Source organism: Phasianus colchicus, chromosome 15, assembly GCF_987193195.1.
Source record: "Phasianus colchicus chromosome 15, bPhaCol1.hap1.1, whole genome shotgun sequence".
NCBI classification, from domain to species: domain Eukaryota; kingdom Metazoa; phylum Chordata; class Aves; order Galliformes; family Phasianidae; genus Phasianus; species Phasianus colchicus.
Genome location: NC_143450.1, coordinates 12324870 through 12333788, shown reverse-complemented (window position 1 = coordinate 12333788; position 8919 = coordinate 12324870).

The following is an 8919-nucleotide window of genomic DNA, read 5'->3' as shown; positions in this document are numbered from 1 at the left end:
TTTTCAGAACAGCATCATGACTTTCAAACCGTGCAGGATGGATTAAGACAAAACTTGTTCAGTCTGTTGTCTTTGAGAGTCTGAGTGACCATCAAAGTAAAGCTCCATGACTGCAGTTCTCCAAATCATCTGTGATTTCTTGAAGTTAACCAAATTCCTCTTTTCCCATTTCTCGAAGGAGAGCAGCAATTGTGCTGCCAGCACAGCAGTTGGACTTTCCAGGACCTGCTGTTCTGGCAGATCCAAAATAGATCCCTGTGCCCCTCTTATGTCAGTCTTCAGTCTCCAGAGACTGACCCGCACAAGTGTAAATTAGCTCGTTCAGGCAGTGCCTAAGAATTAACCTGGGTAGCCTGTGTGTAATGGCCACTGTGCTCCTGTGTGCTCAGCAGTCCCACGGCCAGCCTGCTCACACAGAGTGCTCTTGGTGCTTCCTGCAGAAGATATCAGCAGAGATGTCTGCATCCAGCCTCCCTCTGCAAGTTATTCTTCACCTCTCCCCTCCGTGTGATGACTGCTGACACACAGTGTTTTCCATTCAACTGACAGAGGCATTTATCTGCACCGCGGTGCTCCGTGCTCGGTCAGATGGTGGTTAAGGAAGGAGCAGTGCTCCATCATTCCTGTCTCATGTGGGACACTGTGTGTGTCCCCAGTGCACACACTGACTCTGAGCAGCACTACTCCTGAGCACATTGGCACTTCTTTGTGGCACAGACAGGTGCTGAGCAGTGATACTGGCTGAGGTCTCAAAGCATCACCACGTGTCATAGCAGCATATGATTCTCCCCTCTCAGGGAATTGTTTCCCAATCAAGCAATTGTTCTATTCAGTGCAACGGTTGCTCTGAGCTATCAGGATGACAGCAGGCAACTAGAGTGAGGAAAGCATCTGGCTCATCATTTATAAAATCTACATTTAATTTAACGTATTATTTTGATGGTGTGGCCTGCAGTACTTGTTGGCTGTCCCCCTGTCCTGAGATTTCATCCTGCACTAGAGAACACATCCAGGGGTGAGCACCCGCCTTTCCCCTGTACTGTGCCAGCCCTGCAAGATCAGATGCCGGGCAGACTAGCACAAACTGCTGCAAATTCCCATATTAGCAATGCGTAGCTGGCAGTGCTGTGTTGCACTCCTTAGTTACACATAAAGTTCTTCTGAAGCAAAAAGACAAAAGCAATACTCTTTGTCGTCATTCTCAGTTATTTCAAAATTGCTGCCCACAGCAGAGCATCATCAGTCATTAGAGTCACATATAGGAGCATTATATTCACTTTGCGGTCTCCCAGCTCCATCGCCAAGGACATCACAGTCACAATGAGACATAATCAGTGTGCTGTTGCCAATTTTGAGACATTGTAATTTAGCAAAAAATTTCCTGCCTTCAGAGCCCTCTGAAGTTGGAGGAGCTGCTCTGCATTTCTCTGCATTCCTTTCATCAGGGTTCGGTGTGAGTGGCGTGGAGGGAGAAATAAGGCACCAGGCCCCTTTGGAGCGTGCTGCTGTGATGCCTTGAATTGCAGGGCACGTGTGGTGACCGCCACAAAAAGGGACAGCAGAAGCCAGCTGGGGACAGCCCCAGCAGTGGGTGACCTTGTGCTGTGAATTCTCCACTTATTTTTCTCCTTATTGCTTTCACGGTTGCGATAAAAAGATACGACGTAAAAAATACTCTTTTGCATGGAATTGACAAGAAGATGACACAAACGCGAGATGGTTGATCTGGTGCCTTCGTGTATTTCAGATGGGATTTAGCAGGTCTGACCTTCATTCCTGACTCTGGTGACAGCTTGATGGGTGACATCAGGCAAATCACACGCCTCCATGCCTCGCTTTCCCTGAGCACAGCTGCATTACCCTGAGCTTGGTGAGCTAAGGATGTTTTAAATGCCAACTGGTGTTCCACCACCAGCAGCACGCTGGAACTGGGTGATATTCTATCTCACAGCAATATTTTGTAATGTGCAATGCATTAGAAAATATTTTTCACTCTGAAGACACAAGAAATTCGCTGTTGTATCTACAGGAGGATAGAAATGTGAATTTTTACCCTCTGGAAGTGAAGTCGTCCCCAGAAGTTTCCCTTTCTGCTCAGGGGAGAGGAGATGGAGCACTTTGACACAAACTTTGCCTCCCTCCAGCCCAGCCACGCTGGATCATTATCTTTCTTGATTACCATTACTTTGACTTTATTTACCCTCTGCAAAATGCTTATGAGCATTTGGCTGTGCATTTAATGTATGCAACTTACTTTGGGGTCCTTTGAATACTTGAGCGTGAATGGATATAAACATAAATGCAGACAGATTTATTGCGGTCTAATTTAATAAAAATGTCAACAAATAAATGCACGTTTGGCAGGGGAATAAATATCAAATAGGAGTGAAGCAGGCAGTGGAATAGGTTGTAAGAAATTAGCATGAAATGTTTTGGTTTGACATAGACCATAAAACAAAACTGTACTTTAGGGACTCGGGGAATGATTTAGCAGAGGTGCACTCACAGGGCACACACAACCCACTTGCATGAGTCAGGTATGGGAAAAGGGCTTAAGGAGGAGCCCACTCCTATGAGGGGAGCGGGGTGTGATCTGCTGCTTGCATTTGCAAACCAGCACATTGCTTTTCCAGCATGAGAGCTGCACACAGCCAGCCATCCTGCACTGTCCAGCTGCTCCTTCAGCCTGCAGTCCAGCCTGCATGGCTCCACAGCTCCAGCTCTGAGCTCTCCTGTGTAATTATACCTCAGGAGAGAGGCAGGGAGGAGGTGCAATCTGTGATTCACACCCAGCCTGGTTAGGTTTTTGCTTACGCACCGCTTTGCCCAGGGTGAGATAGGAAGAAGAGGTGGTCTCGATTCTCTTGGTAACCACATATATTGCATTTTAAATCCTTCACCCTCTGCTGCTCCATCCCCATGCTCCCCTGCAGCCCAGCTTCCTCTCGTGATGCTCACAGAGGTGCGTGGCCACATCCCTCCTCATGGCCAAGGCCTCACTGCAGCTGCACAGCTGGCACACCTGGAGGAGCCTGAAGTGTTTCTGCTACAGGTCCCCCTCCATGTCAGCCAGGCTTTAAGAGGGCTGTGCTAACAGAATTTGAGGGTTCCATCAGAAAGCAGATAGCCCAGCACCTGCCTGCAATGTTAATGGACTCTTCTAGTGCTCTCCATTGATTTCAGTGAAAGAAAGAGCATTAGGATGCTGTTCTAAAAGAAAGCAAACTATTTTTTTTTCTCTGCAGCAGTGAAATAGCTGTTCAGGAATTGCAGTATTTGTTTTTACCTTTTCTATTATTTTATTTTCTGGTGGTATTCCCTCCTTCCTTCATCTTCTGGGCTCTGGCTTATCACAAGGTCCCCAGGCAATTAACGTGGCTGTGGTTGCCACAAGCATTGCTTTTCCTCTTTATTGCAGAAGTACACTCAAATCCTGGGAGAGATTCTGGTTTAATGGTGCAGTCGATCTATGGTGCTTATACCACCTCAAGCATTATATAGAGGTTTTTAAAAAATACTTGTTCATCTTAATACACCTGTTCTGTTTCTGAAATGCTCAATATATCCTATGTGTTTCTGAACATTTCAGCAAAAATCCAATACAGTACTTTCTCTGTCGGCAGAGAGTAATCACTCAGTGTGTTGGAGATCTTATCTCAAGGCGTGCACATAGAAATTCAAGGTAACCAGTTTGCATTGGGTGAGAAATGCGGTGGCTACTGGGAAAGAGCACGTGGGAATGGAGTTTGCATCTACAGGAGTGGAATAAAAGCTTGAAGATTTCCCTTCAGTGAAGCTGGGGTATGACTGGAAACTTTTGGTCCTACAGTGCTGGAAGAACTGATGTGTGAAATTGCAAATCTGGTAGTAAGAGTTTTTAATAAATCTATCAATTCAAGGGTGGCACTGTGTGACTGAGGAATAGCAAACAGTGTCTGAATGTAAGACAGGGAAAGAGGGAGCGCACCACGTTCAGGCCTTTTTCTCTGACATCAGCTCTGCAGATTCAAAGATTTTGCCTGAAGTTTTTATGGCCACTATTGTGATGAGTTGTGGAAAGGGCATAGGCCATGTCAGGAAAGGTGTGGGCTGTGCAGATAAGGAGATGTTAATGTTCAGGCATGGCACAGCCATCTGTGGAATATCCATGCTCAGAGATGTGAATTAAAGCAGGGGCACACGCAGATGGATTTTACAGGATCAGGAGAACAGAGAGCCTGATTTACAAGAGAAGGCTACAAGGGCACAGATTGTTTATCATAGCAAAACGAAGGCTTAGCAGGGTTATGATTACTGTCTGTAAAGTATCAGGGACTGGATAGCAGCGCTATGGGAAGAACAAAGGGCTGTGATTAAACGCACATTGGGAATCCAAAGAAGTCTTTTAGTCAGTGGGACTGGGAGGCTGGAACAGCTTTTTGGTAGGAACCCCTGACTGACTTTAAGTCACAGCTTGGTACATTTATGAAGAGATTATGGGATGCAGCACATATGATAGCAAGGACCTCACACACTGACCCCAGGGATGACTTCCAGTCTCTGTTAAGATTCAGGAGCTCCATTTCAAAGCCCTCATTAAACTTTCCATGCATTTCTTTTTCCTTATCCTCCTTTAAAAAGGATTATCCTGTAATAAACAGGGTGGTGCCATCTGCCAGGAGTTGCTGGCACAGAAGGGAGAAATTGCTGTTTCATGGTAGTAAGCTGTGCTGAGGAGGGTGAGGGAAGGATTTGGGGCTGCTTCCATCTGGCATTGGGGCTGACTGAAGGTGAGAGCTGATCTCTTGAAATGCAGTGAGAAATGATGGTTATGGCAGATAGAAGTTGTGAAGTGCGTTGGAAATGTGGGAGGGAGCAGACTGGATTTGGTGTGGTCATTGAAGGGAAGGAAGCACAGGGAGAGGTGTGCAACAGGGTTGGGCATAGGCTGAAGGGGAGCTAAGAAAACTGTCTGTACGCTGATTTCTCAGCAGATAAAAGCAGGGCAAAATGGCAGTTTTCTGTGTCAAAGAAAAGAAAATGAGAGCTGATCAGCAGCATAAGGTGATGAGAGCTGGGTGAGGTGTTTAGCTGTGAGGGGAGACAAACGACCCTGTTGGGGAGAGGGGACTGGAGAGGTGCGACAGTGATCTGGTGAGAGTATGCAGGGCAGATCAGAAATGATGCCTAGGTAACAGATAGGAGAAACTGAAATATTTCTGTAAGGCATTGGTCTGCTTCCAGCACTGCGCTGCTTCTGTTCAAATGGAGAAAATTAAAGAAAAACCCAGCTTTTAATCTATTTGAATTATTTCTCTGCATCATCAGCCCCTTTCTCCTGGGAGACGAAGGGCCCTGGGCTGTGCTCCCCCTGGGAATTTCCTACCATCCTCGTGCTCTGGGGAGGGAGAGCTGTGTCCTGAATAACCCTGCTGGGACTGGGCTGGAATTCATGAGAAATTGAAAAATATGTCAAAGAAGTGAAATCTGAGTTCATTTGTCCTTTGATTTTGGTCCCTCGGGCGTTTACATTTTCAAGCTCTGTCCTCCAGCCAGGAGGGTCAGAAGTGTCTTTCAGTGAACGCCGAGGATCTTGACTGATTGCTCAAAAAGCTGCTCTCAAACAGATCTCTGTGAGTGTGGCCACTTCAAATCAATGGCAGCCATAGATCTGACCGTCACACTTAAGACCACCAGTCACACTGCACCATGGGCATGCTGGAGCTTTAGGAACCCTACCAGATGTCACAGAGTTTGCACTTGCATCATGAGAGTGGAGAAAAATCTGGTGACTTTATTGGACATCTTTTCTCGCTGCTTTGCATCTCCCCATATCTGCAACTCCTCTCCCCTCAGCACTCTATCTGAGTACACATTCCCTAATCTAGTGCACTGTCTGCATTCAGTCACTCCTTTTTCTGTTCTTCCTCAGAATCCATGAGCCAACGAAGCTTGTGTTCTGTTTCTGAGTTGCCAAGGCCCTGATTTCATTATTCACAAGTCTCTGGTGCAGACTCTTCTTGCTTTCCCTGATCAGGACTTGGCTTTTATAAAATTGTTGATATGGAAATGCTTATTGACAGTTACCCACATCCTGTTGTCCTTCTGGTGTTGCTGCTTTGGAGAGTGTTTGTTTGTAATGCTGTTGATCCAAAATTAGGAATAGTGGGTGACTGAAGTGGCACTAAGGCTCTCTGCTGTTAGGCTCCATCAGGCCTTCATTAGCTTAAATCACTTGAGGCTGTTTTGATTCTGAATAAGTTCACAGAGGATTTTTGGATTAATTTTTCCATATATCTCCATTAAGGCAAGTCCTAAAAAAGTCATCAGTGTACACAGTGAATGCCAGTGCGTGCAAGCCTTGGGGCTTCTGGAAACCTGAGGGCTAAGTAGCAAAGTGGCAAATGATGGTGATGTGAGAGTGCTAATGGGCAACCACAGCATTCTCTGCTACTACAGCCTCCCCTTGAGCTGGCAGTGGCTCAGACTCAAAAAGAGGAGGTGATGAGAAATTAAAATCTCCAGGACATGGCCTGAGGCAAACACCGATTTCATCTTTTGATTTTCAAATACCTGACTTTGTTCCTCTTTGACAGTCCAGATGTTGCTCCTTGCCCTGGTTTCTCCAGCTGTAAAACGAGGCTAATGGTGCTGATCTTTTGAAAGTGTTTTGATATGAGGCACTAAAGAAGTTCCAAGAGTTCACTGTCACTATCCTATTAATTCTAATGCTCTTATCACTCTCTGGTATGTTTTATTGAAATAATGACCTATTAATATTATTTTGATGACTGTACAGATGATCGTTCAAAGCAACAGTCAAACATACCATTAAGAGCTCTGGACAACTTACCGCTGTGACTTATAAGCTGATGCAACCAGTAATAAATAGGAGACTGAAATGAAGTAATTGTCTAGCAGATTTTTACATAAAGAGCCATAATCTCAACTTGTGATATCCCCAACCATCAGTACCTCTGAAAGCCCTGAGATAAGATCTGCAGATGAGAAAGCAATGGCAACGCAGAAGAAGCAAGTTTCATTCCAATACCTCTGGGCTGTCCATCCAACACTTTTGCAAGCATTAAATCTATGTTTTAAAGAAAACAACCCTCCGAAGAAGTCCCCAGCTTCATCAGCATGGAGGGATTGCTGAGAAGTTGGCCAGAAGTTATGTGCAAGCTCTCTGTGTGCTGCAGTTTTGCTGTAGGCTTCAATGGAGCCACTCCACCGAGTGTTTCCTCCTGATCCCAAGGAATCAGCACAGCTCTCCTCTTTTAGGCTGTTGCATGCAAGAGTAGGTATGTATTAAGAATGATGTCAAAACAGCTATTACAGATGCCGTGTTTCTTAGATAAGAACCACTGTCATACTCTTTACCTCCCAGTAGGGTGAGTTTGGTAGCAATCCTCTCTGCCCAGACTCTGCTGAATGTTTCATTAGCTCAGAAATGCAAGGTTGGCTTTTCCAGCAGAGACCGCAAAAGGTCGGGGGGAGCTCTGTGATGAGGGACAAGGTTTCTTCCGTCTCAGCACAAAAATTCAGCCAAAAATTTTAGCCCAGACAAGCACAACCAGAAACAAACCAAAGCACAACCTATCCTGAACAAATTGCTAATTAACGAAATCTCAGAGAAATAGATAACTATTCTATTGGTTTATGGAACACGTACTTTTTATTTAGCAGGCTAAATACGCCAGTTAAAAAAAAACAAGAACAGCACACTGCGCTCCTAATTCCTTGCCATTTATTTACTTTCTGAAGTGATGAGGCAGGGGCACAGCAATCAATGACATTTTTTTTTACCAAAAGTAGAACTGACCAGGATATGAACCAGAGGACACCCTCTTGTGGACTGCTTTGAACAAAAACACAGGAGAAATTTCGAAAGAAAAATCCCCAGTGGGACTTTCTCTGTTTCTCTCACTTTTTATGCTAACTACAATGGCCCCATACCCCCAACCCTGGATGAGGCCCCACTGAACTGGGCGGTGGCAATGCTGAAGGAGCAAGTTTTGTTTCTAATGCCTTCTAATGCCAAAGAAGCATCACCATTTTCCTTTCCTCCTCTCTGCTTATAAACATCACGAGTCCAACGAAGAATGTGCTGCTCTGCCTTCCTTGTTCCCTACTGACTTCATTCCCCTGATCAAAGCTAAAATAAGTAGGCTCGGTTTGTTTAATAGCGAGGGTCTTACACAGTCACGGCTCTTTGTTCGTTGACATAATTGAGGAGAAGACAGCTTTGGGAATAGTGTTTCTTAATTGCTTTTACCGACGCTGCAAAGCACTTGGGGTAGGGTCTAGCTAATTTGGGCCCGTTGTGGATTTTTGTGGTAACAGAGAAGTGAAAAAAAGCAAAGCTCTTATGTAACCATCAGAGTAACCTTCATCTCAACGTCCCTTTTTCTCCATATGAAACTTCCTAGTGGTGAACTGGGGATCAGTGAAGCGGAGACATTTCTCCCCTGTCCCTGTGGATTTCCAATGGGCATGAAAAGAGAATGGGTGGAATTCAACATATGGGTGTATCTTATCTGCTGGTAAAGCACGGCCCTTTAATAAGGCAAATGTAGAGCAGTAAGAGCTTCCTTCCTAATGAGCACCGGAGAGAAGAAATGGCTTTTTTTTCGAAGGAAAACTGGACTGTAACCCTCTTGATTTTAAATCAAAGGTTGGCTGTGACTCCTCAGTCCTTCGCAGTGCAGATGAAGTCAGCAGAGCTGCTAATTAGAGCATTTGTTATGTTTTTGTGATTGAAGGCCTGAAACGAAGGGCAGGTCTGCACAGTGCATCGTGACAATGAAGAGACCTTGGGTTCCTGACTGCTTGTATGGAGGAAATCAAGAAGAACTTCCCAGGAACAGCTTCCCCAGTCTGGAGGGCTCCAACTGTCTGTGTCCTGCAGGGCTGTGGGTCCTGGGAAGGGACTCTGATCTT